Here is a 19,517-nt window from a genome sequence, read left to right on the forward strand (position 1 = left end):
TTTGAAAGAGGAAACCAGATGCCATGGTTGTCCCTTCCCACATCCTCTCAATATCCTCTGTGCTCCCGCCCCTACACATTCCTAGTCCTCACAAGGACTGACTCTCAAGCTCAGACACAGGGAAGCCCTGGGGCATGGGGACTTCTATCTTCCTTCCATTGGAAGATGCCAGTCTTGCAGACCCTCCGCCCATACGTGAGGTTCAACCAGTGTCTCTGTTTGCCGTAGCCAAGAGGAAGAGCCTGAGGATTCCCTGAATCTTCCCAGCTTTCCGTGTGGTTTGAAGGTGTCCAGAAACACGTGTGTGCCCTGAGGGAGAAATGTGGAAGGAAGCTGAGGGTGCTGGCTGCCTTCTCTAGCAGGGGCTGCCGCTATGGGAATCTTTAAACATCAATGAAAGCAAGAGTGGAGTTCATTGGTGAGTGGTTGTTGGAGAGGATGTCCCTGAAGCACTGCCCAGGCCAAGGGAAGGGACCACAAGTTTGCTGACAGCAGATATTTGCTTCAGAGGCTGGCTCAATGACTAGACAGTCTGAAGACTTTATACCCGTACCACAAGGATCCTGCATGTCCCACCATTACACCATCTTACGAGGGAATTTTGGGGGTGAGGGTGGGGGGTGAATCTGGAAGAGGAGACATTTTACATAATGAATCTGAACATCATCCAAAGACACTGTATTAGTTTATTACTTTGGGCTAAATAGTTCCCTCACTCCACTTCCCACCCATCCCCACCAATACCCATGGGATGCACACTCAAAAGTAAGTCTAGATTATAGACAAACTAAAGAAAATATATTTCCAATGCACATCTGAGTGTAATGTACATACCCTTACAACCCATTACCAAGAAAACGCAAGATGTTCAAGGCATTCTATGATGGAGAGCAACAGTGGTAGTTAGGAAGTGAGGGATGGTCACAGAGGTGGGGACTGAGTCCTGCCAGCTGGGCAGGATTTTGGCCAGGCAGATTAGAGAAGCATATCTGATGGGGAGAGCTGCCTGAACAAGGGTCTGGAGGAGAGGATGTGCACAGTGGGGGAGAGAGTGGAGCAGAGAGCTCCTGTTGACGGAGGAACTCTGATGCCCCACTTTGTTAGCATGACCAAGGAACTCAGCAGTGAGTGAGCTCAGAAAATGTCAGCTTTCAGCAGGCATGGGCTTGTCTTCTGGAAACTTTGCAGAGAGAAAGCCAGAGAACGTGGCCACCCAAATGTCAGTTGGTCTCTCAATAGGTCAAGAAGCTGAACGTGGCTATCTGATGGTTCCTGGTGCTCACAGAGTGACAAACTGCTTCAACATGTCACTTAGAGAGACTGAGGTAATTGTTTTTTTTTTTAATTTTTTTTTAATGTTTATTCGTTTTTGAGAGAGACAGAGCGTGAGGAGGGGAGGGGCAGAGAGAGAGGGAGACACAGAATCCGAAGCAGGCTCCAGGCTCTGAGCTGTCAGCACAGAGCCCGACACGGGGCTTGAACTCATGAACCGCAAGATCATGACCTGAGCTGAAGTTGGATGCTTAACCGACTGAGCCACCCAGGTGCCCCAGAGACTAGGATGATTCTTTACAGGGCAAGTCTAAAGCACTAGAAACACCAAGGGTCATCCTCCTGGTAAGTCGACCTACGGACACCAGGGAGTCAGAATGAAGGCTGGCTGATACCTAGTAAGAAGAGCTCTTATTTTCTAGTTTTAATTCAGTCCATGAAGAATATGTGCTGGATCGATCACTGAGAACTGGCCTGGTTCATATTTCATGTCACTTCCTGTAGCCAGGCTGCTCAGCCAGGCAGAACTTGCTGAGAGGTCATGGAGTAGGAAGGGTGTTATTGTATGAAGCTCTGATGGCTGGACACAGCTTACCCCCACATACACCTCCAACTCCCTGCCTAATGTGTTTTTAATTAATTGTCACTCTCAAGCACCCTTGTCCCTTTCCTTCTCTGACCTTGGCTTCCTGCAGCAGGACATGTTGTCATGGGACCCACACCAGGCCTCCTGTCTGCACCTGGAGTGCCCACATGCCTCAGGTGAGTGCTGGTTTGAGAAGCCCACCTACTGCTTCCCTCCACGTGGCATGAAAAAGAGATTGTATCTGGAGTGGCTCACGGCTCTGGACAGGAAGAACAGAGTTGTTTGGGCAAGACCACAGGCGAGGTTGGTCGGGACAGACCCAGGGGACTGTCGGGTGGTTCCCAAACTGATTGTATATAAGGGACCCACATTGACTCCAAAATAAAAGAAAGCAATAGAAAGCTTATACCTATTAGACAGGCCCCAACCGGGAACACCGACCACACTAAACACTGGCAAAGGTGAGGAGCAACAGGAACTCTCGTTCACTGCCGATGGGAACGCAAAATGGGACCGCCATGTTGGAAGACATTTTGGTGGTTTCTCACAAAACTGAACGTACTCTTAACATACGCTCCAGCAATTGCACTCCTTGGTATTTACCAAATGAGTTGAGAACTTCTGTCTACACAAAAAAACGTGCACGTGGATGTTTATGGCAGCTTTATTAGTAATTACCAAAATATGGACGCAAGATGCCCTTCAGTAGGTGAATAGATAAATAATAAGCTGTAGTACTTCCAGACAGTGGAATATTATTCAGAGTGAAAAAGAAATGCACTGTCAAGCCATGAGAAAACATGGAAGAAAATTAAATGCATATTACTGAGTGAAAGAAACCAATCTGAAAAGGTCACATACTATATGATTGCAGCTATATGACAGTCTGGAAAAGACAAAGCTATGGAGACCGTAAAAAGTTCAGTGGTTGCCAGAGTGTGTGACGGGTAAGGACAGAGATGAATAGTGGATCATGGAAGATTTTTAGGGCAGCGAAAATACTCTTCATGATACCATAATGATGGATACGTGTCTTTATACATTTGTCCCAACCCACAGACCATACGGCACCATGAGTAAGCCATAATGTAAACTATGGTCTTAGAGTGATAATGACATGTCAATACAGGTTCTTCAAATGTAGCAAATATACCACTCTGGTGTTGTTGATGATGGGAAAGTCTACTCAGTGTGGGGGCAAGGGGTAAATGGGAAATCTCTGTATCTTTGCTTGAATTTTACTGTGAACCTCAAACTGCTCTAAAAAACGAAAGTCTTAGTGAAAAAAAAATTAAAAAATAAAGCTAATAGGGGATTAGTAACCATTTTAAATAAATAATGTTCACATTTGAAGAAGAGTCACAAGTGTAAGAAAAATAGTGCTCATTAGGACTTTAGGAAATATTTATAGCATTTCTGGGAGGCCTTATAATAATCTCACCGCCAAAAGGGTGTCTGGGACCCACAGGTCTGCAATCACCCAGAGCAGGCACACCTGGTGAGTATTACTTGCTAATGACCCTGAGTAATCAGAGACCACCTGGGCTCAGTTCACTGGTCTCATTCTGTCATCTTGGAGCTGACTCCAAGGTCTGATATTTGAGGACTGGACTTTTTTACTCCTCCCGGGCACCCTTCTTTTTTTATTCCAACTATTCGACAAACCAGCTCACGTTTCTAGTCCTCCAGGAAGTGGAAGAGAATGAACCCTTCTTGGCTACTGACCATTTACTTGGTACTTTCTGTCCATTATATCTGTAAGCAGGGATCCTCGCAGCACCTGATCTATCCATCGAGAGCAGACGAAGGGTACCCCACCTCTCAAGAAACTGTTTGCATGCTCGGATTTGCATGGAGGCCAGAATGTCTCCTGGGAGTGTATCTTGATTGCTGTTCGTGGTTGAGGTTCAGACAAGCCTGACAGACTCGAGGGCCACGGATTGGCAAAGTCTTACAGAGGGCAGGGAGGAAATTGACCCTAGGGACTCAGACTCAGCAACGGGCCCCAAGGGCTGTGCGGGAGAACTGAACTGGGTTTACTGTGGTACCTGTCAGAGGGTGTCTCCTGAACCCTGCCATTCTGGAAGCATTTCCACATTTGAAAGAGCTGTTTCACTAAATTCTGACCAGGCTGTGGAGTTCACCAGCTGATTATAAATGAGGGAGAGCATGTTTTCTATCCGCATTTCCCTCTTCCAAGCAATTACCCCAAGTCATGAATCTAGCCCAGGGTACCACTGACATAGATATTTGTTAAGCGAGGGAGTCAGGCTGCCCGGCATCACGATGTTCAAGCCCTCTGCTGTTTGTGAGTGAATCTCTATTGCAGCCCCACCAAATGGCCAGCTGATCAGACGTAGGGGGACCGGGGGCTGGTGGGTGGAGGGGAACACCCAACACTGGGAAACATCAGGACTATTTATAGCCTGTTTTCCAAGAGGGGAATTTCTTCATGAGAAGAGGAGCTATTGTAAATCAGGTATCAATATTAATGTCAGCTCAGCGGGATTCTCAGGGTGTTGAAATCTGAGACATTTGGTTTATATGGCACTCAATTCTCACAATACCTCTGAAAGTAAATACATATTTTCCCCACTTTACAGATGAACAAACTACTGTTGCAGGCATACTGAGTCACAAACCACTATAAAATCTCAGTGGCACATAGCCAGAGGCATTTATTTCTCGCTCAGGCACCTGTAGGTTGGCTGTGGTTCAGCTGATCTAGGCTGGACTCAGCTGGACCTGTTTGCAGGCTCTGGGGCACGTCCGGGCATGCTCAACTTGTCAATCTCATGGCAAAAGGCTCAAAAATCCAACTGTGCCAGCATAGTTAAGGCTTTCATTCACATCATTTCTCCTAACTTCCCATTGGCTAAAGCAAGTCACATGGGTAAGCCATGTGGGCAGAGAAGCCAATGCTTCCTGTGGAGGAGGGTGGGGCATTACTTTGAACTTCTATTTGTCTGCTGCCAAAGCTAGAGAAGCTTTCTTGCAGCCTTTGTTAACCGCTCCGTCCTATGAGTTCCTAGGTTTGTTGTCTTTACCACTCAACAAAGCAATTAATTGCATACTTTTGTCCTATCGTTCGGGTCTTTGTTCTTTGACATTTGCCTTTGTCTCCCCAGGGGGATTGTTGAGGGGACCCAGGGACGCTTCTGGGTCGCCCCAGCCCTGCACAATGCTGATATATAGAAGGACCACGGTAAGTAATTACACAAGAACCGGTCAGGTATATCATTGTACCAAGAAGCCTGCAGTGAATACCACTTTGAGTATTCTGGCAGATTACATGAAAACAAGCCCAAAAGAGCCCGGTGTGTAACTGCAAACCCCCAGTGCTGGGAGAATTTGACAACCCTTTGCTATTTCCGGGGATCTGCCATCAACAGGTACCGCGGGATTAATCAGCACTGTGTCCTCCTTGCAGACTTAATTAGCAGCTCTTGTCGAAACCCAGCTTCTTGTTAAAACCAGACTTTAAAAAAGAAACTGTTCCAAGCTTATATCCTTACTTTCAGTTACGTGTCATCCAGATATGAGACTAAAATCTCGCTTTTTTAAAACTGAGTTATAATTGACATGTAACGGTGTGAAGTTTAAAGTATACAACGTGTTGATTTGATACACTTCTATGTTGCTATGTGATAGCTACCACAGCGTTAGCTAACACTTCCATCACATCACATAATTATCATTTCTTTTCTGTGGTGAGAACAAGTAAGATCTATTCTCTTAGTCACTTCCAAGTATGTAATACAGTATTACTGAAAATTAACAATACAGTATAGTTTAAAATTAAAAACAGACCTACCATATGATCCAGCAATCTCACTTCTGGGTATATATCCAAAGGAAGTGGAAATAGGATATAGAAAAGATGTCTGAACTCCCATGTTTATTGTAGCATTATTCACAATAACCAAGATATAGAAACAATTTAAGTGTCCCTCAATGGGATGGATGAAGACATTGTGTGTGTGTGTGTGTGTGTGTGTGTGTGTGTATACATTCATAATGGAATATTATTCAGCCATGAGAAAGAAGGACATACAGCCATTTGCATCAGTATGGATAGACCTTGCAGGCATTATGCTGAGTGAACTACATCAGATAGAAAAAAACAAATAGTGTGTGATATCACTTATATGTAGAATCTAAAAAGCCTGAACTCCGGGGCACCTGGGTGGCTCAGTTGGTTAAGCATCCAACTCTTGGTTTCAACTCAGGTCATGATCTTACAGTTCGTGAGTTTGAGCCCCACATTGGGCTCTGCGCTGAGAGTGCAGAGCCTGCTTGGGATTCGCTCTCTCTGCCCCCCCTCCACGCCCCCTCAAAATAAATAAATAAACTTAAAAAAAAAAAAGACAACTTCTAGAAAAAAAGAGTAGAATAGTGATTACCAGGTACTTGCAGGTGGAGGAATTTGGGATGTGGGTCAAAGGACACAAATCTGCAGTTCAAAAATGTATATGTTCTGGGAATCTAATGCACACAATCTCATTTTCTTTTTTTAACATTTTTTTTTTAATTTTATAAAGAGAGAGAGAGAGAGAGAGAGCACAATTGGGGGAGGGGGCAGAGGGAGAGAGAGAATCTTAAGCAGGCTCCATGATCATCGTGGATCCCATAACTGTGAGATCATGACCTGTGTGGAAATCAGGAGTTGGGTGTTTAACCAACCGAGCCACCCAGGCACCCCTACAAAATTTCATTTTCAAAAGAGAGTCAGTTATTCAAGAATGCCCTTGCCCTAGTCAAATGGAGATGGTGATAATGTGAGTAAACACTTAACTAAGCACTTACTATGTACAAGGATCACGTATTTATCCCCTTGTTCAATCTTCATCTTACTTAATCTAATAGCTATTGTAATTATCCCTTATAGCTATCGTAATTATCCCTTATAACTATTATAATTATATAATTATTATACTTATCCCCCATTTTGCAGCTGGGTGAAACGAAGTTTAAAGAGATAATGGGACTTTCCCAGGGTCCCAGTGCTTACAAACAGTAGTGCTGGGAAATAAAACACTGACCAGAAAAAAAAATCTGTGTTCTTTCATACTCACCACTAAATCCCTACTGCATTCTTGTTTATGTTAATGAATTATTTCAAACATTATAAAAGTATAGGAAATAATACTAGTATACCTACCAACCAGTTTTGTAAAATGTTACCTTTTTCTTTTTTCTTTCAGTGATTTTTTTAAGTTTATTTATTTTGAAAGAGAGACAGAGAGCAGGGCTCCTGGGTGGCTCCGTCGGTTAAGCGTCCAACTTCGGCTCAGGTCATGATCTCACAGTTCGTGGGTTCGAGCCCCATGTGGAGCTCTGTGCTGACAGCTCAGAGCCTGGAGCCTGCTTGAAATTCTGTGTCTCGCTCTCTCTCTGCCCCTCACCTGCTCATTCTCTGTCTCTGTCTCTCAAAAATAAATAAACATTAAAAAATATTTTTTAAATAAAAAGAGAGAGAGGGAAAGAGCACGTGAATAGGGGAGGAGTAGAGAGAAAGGGAGAGAGACAGAATCCCAAGCAGGCTCTGCACTGTCAGCACAGAGCCCAATGCAGGGCTAGAACCCATGAACTGTGAGATCATGACCTGAGCCTAAATTAAGAGCCAGAATATGACCTACAAGCATCCCTCCTCTATACTCAGGGGTAACCATTACTTGAATTTAGTATTTCTAATTCCAGTGTATTTTTAATGTTTACTATATATATAAATAAACACAAACATTATATAGAATTACTGTGAATTTTTAAAATTTTATTTACATAATATCCTTCCAAAATTTGCTTTTCATCCCACCTGATGTGTTAGAGCTTTATCCGTGTTGATACACATAGGAATATTGCAATATATTTTATTGTGTAATTATACCATTAGTTATTCATTTCCCTGTTAATTTTTGTTAGTACAAACAGTACATCAATGGATATTTTCTGCCCATGTTTCTTCATGCACATTTGCCAGAACTTTTCTGTGAAAAGTACCGAAAAGTGCGACTACTGTGTCGAAGGGTGTGCGTATTTTCTGTGTTGATTGCTGTGCGGTTCTCCAGTGTGGTGATACCCACTTAAACTGCCACCAGCGGGAGATGAGAGTTCCCCATATCTTATATTCTCACCCACACTTGGGATTGGTAGAATTTTCCACCTACTAGCGGTAAAATGGTAGCTCATTTTAATGTATAGTTTTCTGATTGTTAGAAGTGAATGTTAATCTTCAATTGAGCAGGCCTGTTTCTTCTTCTGTGGATGTTTTGGTCTTGTTAGGTGTCCATTTTCATATTGAATTGTTTGTCTTTTTCTTACTGACTTGGAACTCTGGATCCCAATCTTTAGGCAGTTACATGTGTTGAAAATGTATTCATTCCTCCAGTGTATGACTTATCTTTTCGCCTTTTTAATGATGTCTTTAATTGTTAGAAATTTTAAATTTTGGAGTGCCTGGGAGACTCAGTCGGTTGAGTGTCCCACTCTTGATTTCAGCTCAGGTCATGATCTCACAGTTCCTGGGATCCAGCCCTGTGTCAGGCCCCGTGCTGACGGCAAGGAGCCTGCTTGGGATTCTCTCTCTCCCTCTCTCTCTGCCCCTCCCCTGCTCTCTCTCTCTCTCTCTCTCTCAAAATAAATAAATCAACTTAAAAAATATTTTTTGAATCTCAATGTACTTAATTTGGTAAATTTTAAATATATTAATCTTTTTTTAGGATAGTAATAATAATTATTATTTCATTATTTTTTTCTTCAAATTTTTATTTAAATTCTAGTTAGTTAACATATAAGTGTGGGACGCCTGGGTGGTTCAGTAGGTTGAGCATCCGACTTCGGCTCAGGTCAGGATCTCACGGTCCGTGGGTTGGAGCCCGGCATTGGTCTCTGTGCTGACAGCTCAGAGCCTGGAGCCTGAATTCTGTGTCTCCCTCTCTCTCTGCCCCTCCCCTGCTCATGCTCTGTCTCTCTCTGTCTCAAAAATAAATAAACATTAAAAAATTTTTAAAACAAAAAAACTTAGAAGTGGAAGAGTGGTTTCAGGAGTAGAATTTAGTGATCCATCACTTACATATGATACCCCGTACTCATCCCAACAAGTGCCCTCCTCAAGGCCCACCACCATTTAGCCCACCCCCCCGCCTCTCTCCTTCAACCCTCAATTTGTTCTCTATCATTAAGAGCCTCTTATAGTTTGCTTCCCTCTCCTTTTTTCCCCTTTCCCATATGTTCGTCTGTTTTGTTTCTCAGATTCCACATAAATATATTAATATTTTACCTGAAAGACAATACATACATACAGCTTAAAATTCAAGAAGTACAAAGGGCCTATAGTGACAAGCCTCCTCTTGCTTTCTCAGTCACCCTGTTTCCCTTGGCATCCTTCCAAAATTTTTTATGCACATAAAAACAAAGTATAAACATTTTCACCTTTGAACCCCAATATCAACATACTGTATACACTGTTGTATGTGGTGGTTTTAAGGTTTTTTCACCCTTTATATATACCTTGAAGACTATTCTGTATCAGCACTAAAGAGTTTACACTTTACAGCTCCAGTATTCGATAGAAAGAATGTACTATAATTAACATTTAACCAGTTCCTGATGAATATTTGGTAGTTTGCCAACTTTTGTGAATACAAACAATGTTGCACTGAGTAACCTTGTTCTTTTATCATTATTCACATGTGTGTATATATGTCTAGGGAACAAATCCTTAGATATGGAAATGCATGGTCGAAGGGTATATGCAACTGTACTTTTGACAGATTATTGCCAAATTCCTTCTATAGGGTTGTAAAAATTTGCTCTCCACAGCCCTGTAAGAGGGTCTGTTTTCTAGACCACAGATGATATCATAAATCAGACTTCTGGACTTTTACCGACCTGATAAGTACAAAATAGGATCTCAGTGTAGTCATGAAAATGTTGCCATTTACGTTTCCATTGCTATTAGTGAGGTTGACATTTAAAAGTGTAGATTTTTTAAAGACCACTTGTACAAATTTTTCTGTGATCTTTTTGTTGATATCAAATTATTGGTACCGTATTGATTTGCAAGAAGGCTTATATTTCTTAGTGAAATTAGCTCTTTGTGATGTAAGCTGTAAATTTTTTTTCCAGAGGGTTCCTTAATTTTTTGACTACGGTCATGGTTTTTGTCAGTTTGTTTGCTTTTAAGTAATCTATACACTCGACATGGAGCTTGGGCTTGAATTTAAAACCCAGAGATCAAGAGATCATGAGTCACACACTCTGCTGACTGAGCCACCCGGTGTATGTACATATACACACGTATCACTTATTGAATAATCCTTTCTGTCCCAATAGATTAGTAATGGCACTCTTGAAGATAATAAAATTTCCATGTATATGAGGATCTATTTGAGCTCTTTCTAGTCTGCTTGTCTATTCCAGTGCTTCATAGCCTTTTCACAACATGAATACATAAAAAAAGGTCATCTTTGGTTTGCACATTGGTGGTCCCTCCCAGGGCTTCAGTGGCTCCAGGCCACCCCAGGCCTCCCCAGACCACCCCAAGAGTTGAGAGGATCAATATCCCAGGACATTTTTAACACCATGGAAGAGAGTCAAGTCTATTTATCTCATAGTCAAGCTGCTTTATGTCTATAATTACAGTTGACTCTTAACACAGGTTTGAACGGTGCAAGTCCACTTATACATGGATTTTTTTTGATACAGTAGAGTATTGTAAATGTATTTTCTCTTCGTTATGATTTTCTTAATAACATTTTCTTTTCTGTAGATTTTTTCTTCAAAATTTCTTAAGTGACCCATTTCTGTTCCTTGCTTTTCTAAAAGAATTTTTAAAGGAGGTAATTTACAGATTGGAGACCTTGAAATTTTGGAGACTTGAAATGGAGACTCGAAATACAAATTTAGGGGCGCCTGGGTGGCGCAGTCGGTTAAGCGTCCGACTTCAGCCAGGTCATGATCTCGCGGTCCGTGAGTTCGAGCCCCGCGTCGGGCTCTGGGCTGATGGCTCGGAGCCTGGAGCCTGTTTCCGATTCTGTGTCTCCCTCTCTCTCTGCCCCTCCCCCGTTCATGCTCTGTCTCTCTCTGTCCCAAAAATAAATAAACGTTGAAAAAAAAAATTAAAAAAAAAAAAAAAAGAAATACAAATTTATGCCAGTCAGTCTCCCTCTCCATGAACATGGTATACATCATTTATTCGTTATCATCTTCCTTTCAATGAAGGTTTATAATTTTTAATTGAAAAGGTTTAGCAAATCTTTTGTTAGATTTCTTCTTTGGTTTATTATTGTTTTGTGGATATTGTGTGTAAATTGTGCCTTTTTTCTCTTGCTTAAAGTATGAGGAGAATATGATAATGATAACAATAATATTAACACTACTACTACTTATACAGTAGTATATACCTCTTATATAGACAAGCATTATTCTAAGGACTTTACATATTTTAACTTACTCGGTCTTCAGAAAAGCCCTATTAAGTACTTTTACTATTATTCCCATTTTATAAATGAAGGGGCCGAGGCATTGACAAATTATTTAACTTGCCCAAAGTCATCCAGTTGGTGGATGGCAGTCTTGCTTTGGGGGGTTAATTTTTAAAGATTTGAAGACACCACACATTTACTTAAAACAAAGCCTCTGAGAGAGGTCAGGAGGGAAGGAGACATTTAAAAAACAAATGCCCTGAGACAGAGATTGGGGCACATGTTTTCCATCTCCCAGTAATCCTGTAAAATGCAGACACCAAGACCCAGACAGATGAATAATTCACCCAAGATCATCTCATCTTTCAGGTTGGACACAGAGCTTAATACAAGTGTGCATCTGCCCGCCTCCAGACCCCCTGTTGTGTGGTTGGTGTTTTCACATACTAGAGAGCCAATAGTGTCATGAGCTTTCGGGAGTAGGAGGCTTCATAACCCCACGTCAGTGCCAGCTCCCTAATGCCAAGTATGAATATAAACGAAGCATAAAGAAAGAAAATGTCTCATCTTTATGAGTGTTTTCAAAGTATCGTCAGACCTTCACTACTTGAAGTAGTTAATAAAAGTGGGGAGGTTATCAATAGATCTCCTTCCTGGTTATCAGAGGGACCTCTAAAGGGGGTCAAGATGCTCTGTCAATGAACAAACATGTAATAAATGGGAATTCTGTGCAAGGCACTAGATCCTTCCTACACTCACTGAGATGGCTGATTCCTGCTCTTTAGCTACTTAGGGGACATACCAACCACAAGAGCCTGATTCCATAGCAGGTAGCAGTCCTCAGAAAAGGAGTGTCACAGCCAGAATACCATCTGCCCTCAGCTATCTAGACTGATCAGTGAGATAGACTAAATATATTTTTTTTTAAATTTTTTTTAACGTTTATTTATTTTTGAGACAGAGAGAGACAGAGCATGAACGGGGAGGGGCAGAGAGAGAGGGAGACACAGAATCGGAAGCAGGCTCCAGGCTCTGAGCCATCAGCCCAGAGCCCGACGCGGGGCTCGAACTCATGGACCGCGAGATCGTGACCTGGCTGAAGTCGGACGCTTAACCGACTGTGCCACCCAGGCGCCCCCTAAATATATTTTTAAAATCACAAGTCTCATCCTCTGGAAAGCAAATTCTATTAGAGTAATGAGATTTTATATTTTTCTCCAAACAAAGCTCTGAGATTCTGGCTCTATTTTAATTTTTGTTTAAATATGTATTTTTTGGACCAATTACAAAAGTAACATGTAAACTACAAAAAAAAAAATCTGGAGAATATGAGAAAGTACAAAAATCTCCATAATTTCCTTAGTTGAGGACTCCCATTGTTAATAGAGCTTATACTTCGAGACTTTGGAGGTAGATCGATGACAGCTAGATTAGCAGTCAGTACCGCTTTGTAAACGTTTTGACTTAATTCTTGTTTTCACTTAACAAGACATTATTTTTCTTTACCATATTTTTAATAGCTGAATTGTATTACATTACATGGACATATTGTATTTGGCTTATCCAATGCTGCCATATGGGATATTTAGGTTATCTCTGATTTTTGGTTATCACAAAAATTCTGAGAAAAAAAGTCCTTGTAGTCAAATCTGTAGTTTCCATATTAATTTACTTGGGATAAAGTCACAGAAGTAGAATTGTTAGATCATTGAGTGTATACGGTTTAAAACGTGCTGTCTACATCTGTCTCTGTTCGGCATCTCGGGTTGGGGCTGGCATGACCACTCTGCTTAAGATGTTTGGATTTCCAGCAGGAGTCACAGCAACTCTAGCCTCTGGGGGTAAAGCTGCACTGGATAGCTCAGCAGCTGGCTTCTTTCTCACTGCTGGTCTGCTGTACTGGGACCCTTGGTAACCACTCTTCCCCCTGTGGTTCTTGCCCTGAAGAATTAACATCAGAAGCACTCATGGTATCCTCTGAACTCTAGAGGTTCAGAACCTAAAACTTGGTAGAATCTAGAACTTCTAGAACTTGGAGTGAGAACTGTCAGCTCAAGGTTAGAAACAGCTCTGAAAATCTCTTGGGGATCTGGTCAGGGTTAGAAGGAAGATAAAACTGCCTTTTGACCTTGATTTTATTTTATTTATTTTTTTTTTTAATTTTTTAACGTTTATTTATTTTTGAGACAGAGCATGAATGGGGGAGGGTCAGAGAGAGAGGGAGACACAGAATCTGAAACAGGCTCCAGGCTCCGAGTTGTCAGCACAGAGCCCGACGCGGGGCTCGAACTCACGGACCGCGAGATCATGACCTGAGCCGAAGTCGGACACCCAACCGACTGAGCCACCCAGGCGCCCCTTGACCTTGATCTTAGATAAAGGAGTCAAGTGACTCTCCAACAAGCGCTGAAATTCTATAAAATAGAGTTCGGCTATAGTTTACTAAAGGCCCATGTGATGTTTCAGTTCCAGTGGCTAAAACATACAGAGGCAAACGAAGCTCCAGCTTATATTAATTGAGTCATTTTTAACTTGTTTTTATTTTTCATTGCGATTGAATTAAACTTTGTTTCCACTCTTTTTTTTTTTTTTAACGTTTTTTATTTATTTTGGGACAGAGAGAGACAGAGCATGAACGGGGGAGGGGCAGAGAGAGAAGGAGACACAGAATCGGAAACAGGCTCCAGGCTCCGAGCCATCAGCCCAGAGCCCGACGCGGGGCTCGAACTCCCGGACCGCGAGATCGTGACCTGGCTGAAGTCCGACGCTTAACCGACTGCACCACCCAGGCACCCCTGTTTCCACTCTTTAAAAGAGAGTGTGTGGGCTTTGAAGCCGGATGAGCTGGGCTAAAATCCTGGCTTTTACATTTCTTAGAGATCTGCCTTGAGCAAGAGACCTAATTTCTTTTTGCCTCAGTTTTCACATTTGTAAAATGGGCATCAGAATAGCTACTTCATAGGCTATCGCAAGGATTAAATGAGAAGGCAAAGGTTGTGCGCCTGAGTGCACTAGCATACAGAAAATACTTAGGAAACATGAATCCTATTTCCTTCTAAATTCCACAGGAGATCTGGTGTGGCATATACATTATAAATATGGAGTCCTTCCTTAGTGGTTTTATTTACAATTTCACATTCATTGACTATCGCAAATCAGAAGGAGGGCTTATTTCAGTCAAGCATTCGCTTACAATAACCAAGAGGTAGAAACAGCCCAAATCTCCATTGGCGGAGGAAAGGGTAAACAATTTGTGGTGTGTACATACAGTGGAGGGTTATTCAGTCATAAGAAGGTAGTGGTACATATCACAATGTGGATGAACCTTGAAAACATGATACTAAGTGAAAAAAGTCAGCAACAAAAAGTCACATATTCCCCAAAGTTGTGGGAATGTTCCGGAACTAGATCGAGGCAGGTACTAAATGCCACTGAATTGTTCACTTTAAAATGGTTAATTTTATGTGATAGGAATTTCACCTGAATGAATTATTTTTAAAAAATCACGAGAAGACCAAAGCCATTCTTTAATGGACAAAGGAACAATCCAGCAGGAATAAAGAGCACACTCTCTAGAGGAGGTGGGCACCTCTTCTCGTTTGTAAGGTAAGGATGACAGTAGTCTCTAACTCACAGGGACTGGTGGGTAAGTAGATGAGGTAGTCCATGCAAAGAACTTAGAACAGGTCCATGCACACAGTGAATGCTCCATGTATGTTGCCCATCACCATTATTATTAATTCTTGCCCAAGAACCCACTAGAAAGCTTCCTCAAAAAGTCCTAACACAAGCCACTTTCTCCTTCATTCCTATTAAGATGACAAAAAATAAACTATGGACTCCACAACTGAAGACCCTCACGGGTCTTGGTGCCCGGCCCAGCTTCTTTCAAAATGTCTGCTGTTCATGAAATTCGCTGCAAGCTCAGCTTTGACGGTGATCATTCCATGCTCCCAAGTGCATACAGGTTGGTCAAAGTGAACACTAGTTTTGATGCTGTGATGCTCTGAACATTGAAATGGCCGTCAAGACCAAAGGTGTGGATGAGATCACCATTGTCAACATTTTGACCAGCTGCAGCAGTTAACAGAGATAGGATACTACCTTCACCTACCAGAGAAGGACCAAAAAGGAACTTGCATTTGCACTGAAGTCGGCCTTGTCTGGCCACCTGGAGACCATGATTTGGGGCCTATTGAAAACACCTGCTCAGTATGATGCTTCTGACTTGAAAGCCTCCATGTAGGGGCTGGGGACTGAGGAGGCCTCCTTTATTGAGATCATCTGCTCAAGGACCAACCAAGAGCTTCAAGAAATTAGCAAAGTCTACAAGGAAACGTCCAAGACTGATCTGGAGAAGGACATCATTTCTGACACATCTGGTGACTTCCGCAAGCTGACGGTTGCCCTTGCAAAAGGAAGAAGAGCAGAGTATGGCTCTGTCATTGACCATGAACTGATTGACCAAGATGCCCAGGATCGCTCTGATGCTGGAGTGAAGAGGAAAGGAACTGATGTGCCCGAGTGGATCAGTGTCATGACGGAGCAGAGTGTGTCCTCTCCAGAAAGTATTTGACAGGTACAGGAGCTACAGCCTTATGACACGTTGGAGAGCCTCAAGAAGGAGGTCAAAGGAGAAACCTGGAAACTGCTTCCCTGAATCTGGTCCAGCGTATTCAGAACAAGCCCCTCTATTTTGCTGACCGACTGTACGACTCCATGAAGGGCAAGGGAACTCGCGAGACGGTCCTGACTGGAATCATGGTCTCTCGAAGTGAAGTGGACGGTGTTGAAAACCAGGTCCTGTTTCAAGAAGTATGGCAAGTCCCTGTACTACCGCAACCAGCAAGACACAAAGGGCAACTACCAGAAAGTGCTACTGTCCCTGTGTGGTAGGGATGACTGAGCCCCAGGAGGGGTGCGACTTTGTTTCCAGCTAACAGTTCTACAAAATAGCTTGTGACTAACAGTCCCCTCATGCCCATCCCTGAGAGGATGACGTTAGCGTTGTCCCCTCCCATCCTTACTTCAGTTGCCAAACATTGCCTGCCTCTCGTGTCTAGTCTCTCCTTTTAGCCAAAGAAACGAACATTCCAAGGAGTTGGAAGTGAAATCTGTGATGTGAAGCACTTTGCCTCTCATTCGTACCCAGGTGAATAAACTGAATATTTGCTTTATCAACAAAAAATAAAGAAATAAGCTGTGACTCATTTGAAAAAAAAAAAAAATGAGACAGAATTAACTTGAGTGTAACAAGTATCAGTGGAATCTACCGTCAGGCGCTTTGCAAACACTAACACATTTATCCTTGCATCTTCTGGATACGTCAACACGGTCCCCACGTTGCAGCTGAGGAAACTGAGATTCAAAGAGGTTAAGTGACTTGACCGATACCTCATAGATGATCAGTGGTAAATCCAGAATTCAAACCCAGTCTAGCATTTCCCCCAAGCTCATAAGCTCCTAGTCTACTGCGTAGCTTTCCTTCTGCAAAGTCACTCTCTGGGCCAAGCTCTTGAGAGGGACAAAGGGTGAGAGGTGAAAGTTGTTGGTCAGTTGGTGGGGGGAGGGAGAAGAAGAGCCTCAGGGCAGATAGAAAGTCCTTGGGGTGTGAAATCCCTGCCGACTAGTATCCCCACCACCACTGACTTTCTAATTGGTCTCTGGCCACATTCTTGATTTCTTTCATGATACATTAATCCCAAGCACCAGTCTGGGACCAGCCTGATGTGGCCTCGCTGTGCTACGTTAACCCGCTGATTTGAAAGGAGTTCTAAAATACTGGCCAGGAAAGATGCATGGGAAATCTGAGGCCTGTCTCTGCCCTCTTCCTCCACCCCACTCCCACTCCATACCCACTCCATCATCCAGCGCTGTAAGAGAAGCTTCTACTCATGCTGGATGTGAGGGTTTCGTGTCAGAGGTGTCTGCCCCAATCACGCCCTGGTAGGATAGTGCCTTATCCCTGCCCTCTGCCACCCTCCCAAACCCCAATATCCCACTCAGTGGATCCACGGTTGCCTGTGTAATCGGCAATCTATAGCTGCTCGGGACATGGAGAATGACCACAGCTCATCGGCACATATTTTAGTAGTTTAGGGCCAGGGCTAACCAAGAAGTGAAAGAGTGAAAGTGAAAGGCTAACCAAGAAGCTCCCTTGCTGGAAGCTTGAGCTGGGGGTGGGAAGAGTATAGATCCACATTTTAATCCTGAAAGGCTGTGTGTTAGCCAGCCTGTGTCAACTCAGCGTTGATGACAGATCTCTGCACTCAGAGGACAGACTCCCACGGACTCTATCCAAGAGGCCGATGACTAATACCAGGCCCATTTATTCATTTATAGAGTTTGGGTATCTTAGGCAGTCGTAGATTACAGAAGGGAGGTGGAGAGAGGGTTGTAATAATAATACCAAACCCTTATTGAATTTCTACCATGCGCCGTGCAGTAAAGCAAAATGCTTCACTCAGTATCTCACGTAATCTCGGCTACAACCCCTTGAGGCAGATGTCTGAATGCGTTATCTCCGGAGGAGGAAATAAGGACTTAGTAAGAGTAAAGGATTTGCTTGGGACCCTGTAGATTACCTACATTTAAGAAGCCAGGTGTGACCAGTGGGGAGACCCGTGCGGCGCTCACTCCAGAGCCCTGAGGCCAGAGATGCAAACAGTTTGAACTGCAAGGACAGAGGGAGCCGAGAAGGGACGAGATTTGATCAGTATTGGAAAAGGGAAACTGACAGGCCTGTCGCCCCTGGTTGTGGAGGGTGCATGGAGAAAGGGTTAATTGCAGACAGCTCCCGGTTTCCTGGCTTTCACCACCAGGTAAGTGAAGGACCACTGACAGCCATAGCTTTTCAGGACAGTAGAAGCTGATAGCGGAAACAAAGTGCTCATTTCTGCCGAAATAAACTAATAAATAGCTGCCATATGGGCTGCATTGTTTGAAAGCACCCATGAGTGAATGAAGGCATGGGAGGGTGAGAGGTATTTTTGCAGATTTATCAGGCAACCTTGGTGCACCCAGCCTGTGGAGGCCCCTGCGCTGAGCCACCCTGAACATTCTCGGAGATCTTCTTGGGCTGGAAATGGGAACGCGTGACTTCTCAGCAAGTTTCCTTATAGCCATCAGGATCGAGTCCAAACTCCTCAGAGAGCATGCATGTCCTCCTATATCTTTATCTGAGCTGCCTTATCTATCTCTCCAGGCTCATCTTTTACAGCAGGCCAGCAGCAATTCCTTGAAGTTCTAAGGTCCCATTCTGATCCTGGCCTTTGTTCCCTTTTCCTGGAAAGCACCTCCCTTTCCCCCTCCCCCTCTCCTCAAGCCCTCTCTTGCTGTCCGTGTCCGGTGGCGGAGGGCTCAGCCTTTAGTGCTATTTCAGATATCACCCTGTTCTCTCCCCCACGCCCCACCTCCAAGACACGGGGTCCTCTCACCTCCTCAGAATCCACAGAATTGTGTGCATTTAAGCCTTACTGCGCACCAAACAACGTGCTAGGGGCTTTAATTATGAAGCTCAATATTGTCCTAAGTGTAGTATTTGTATCCCTGGGGGCACAGGAAATGTTTCTGACCCACAGGAACTTTAAAAATATTAACAGCTGTGCATTTGCTTTTTTTGTTTTTAGGTTTTTTTTTACTTTTTTTTTTTAATGTGAAATTTATTGTCCAATTGGTTTCCATACAACACCCAGTGCTCATCCCAAAAGGAGCCCTCCTCAATACCCATCACCCACCCTCCCCTCCCTCCCACCCCCCATCAACCCTCAGTTTGTTCTCAGTTTTTAGGAGTCTCTTATGCTTTGGGTCCCTCCCTCTCTAACTTTTTTTTTCCTTCCCCTCCCCCATGGTCTTCTGTTAAATTTCTCAGGATCCACATAAGAGTGAAAACATATGGTATCTGTCTTTCTCTGTATGGTTTATTTCACTTAACATAACACTCTCCAGTTCCATCCATGTTGCTACTAAGGGCCATATTTCATTCTTTCTCATTGCCATTTAGTATTCCCTTGTGTATATAAACCACAATTTCTTTATCCATTCATCAGTTGATGGACATTTAGGCTCTTTCCACAATTTGGTTATTGTTGAGAGTGCTGCTATAAACACTGGGGTACAAGTGCCCCTATGCATCAGCACTCCTGTATCCCTTGGGTAAATTCCTACCAGTGCTCTTGCTGGGTCCTAGGGTAGGTCTATTTCTAATTTTTTGAGGAACCTCCACACTGCTTTCC

At 43.2% G+C, this 19,517-nt stretch overlaps 1 pseudogene; it reads left to right on the top strand.

Moving 5' to 3' along the window:
• The first annotated feature begins 1,314 nt into the window (after positions 1–1,314).
• LOC125163261 (putative annexin A2-like protein) lies at positions 1,315–16,189 on the top strand (annotated as a pseudogene).
• The last annotated feature ends 3,328 nt before the right edge of the window (positions 16,190–19,517 follow it).

This window comes from Prionailurus viverrinus, chromosome B1, assembly GCF_022837055.1.
Source record: "Prionailurus viverrinus isolate Anna chromosome B1, UM_Priviv_1.0, whole genome shotgun sequence".
NCBI classification, from domain to species: Eukaryota; Metazoa; Chordata; class Mammalia; order Carnivora; family Felidae; genus Prionailurus; species Prionailurus viverrinus.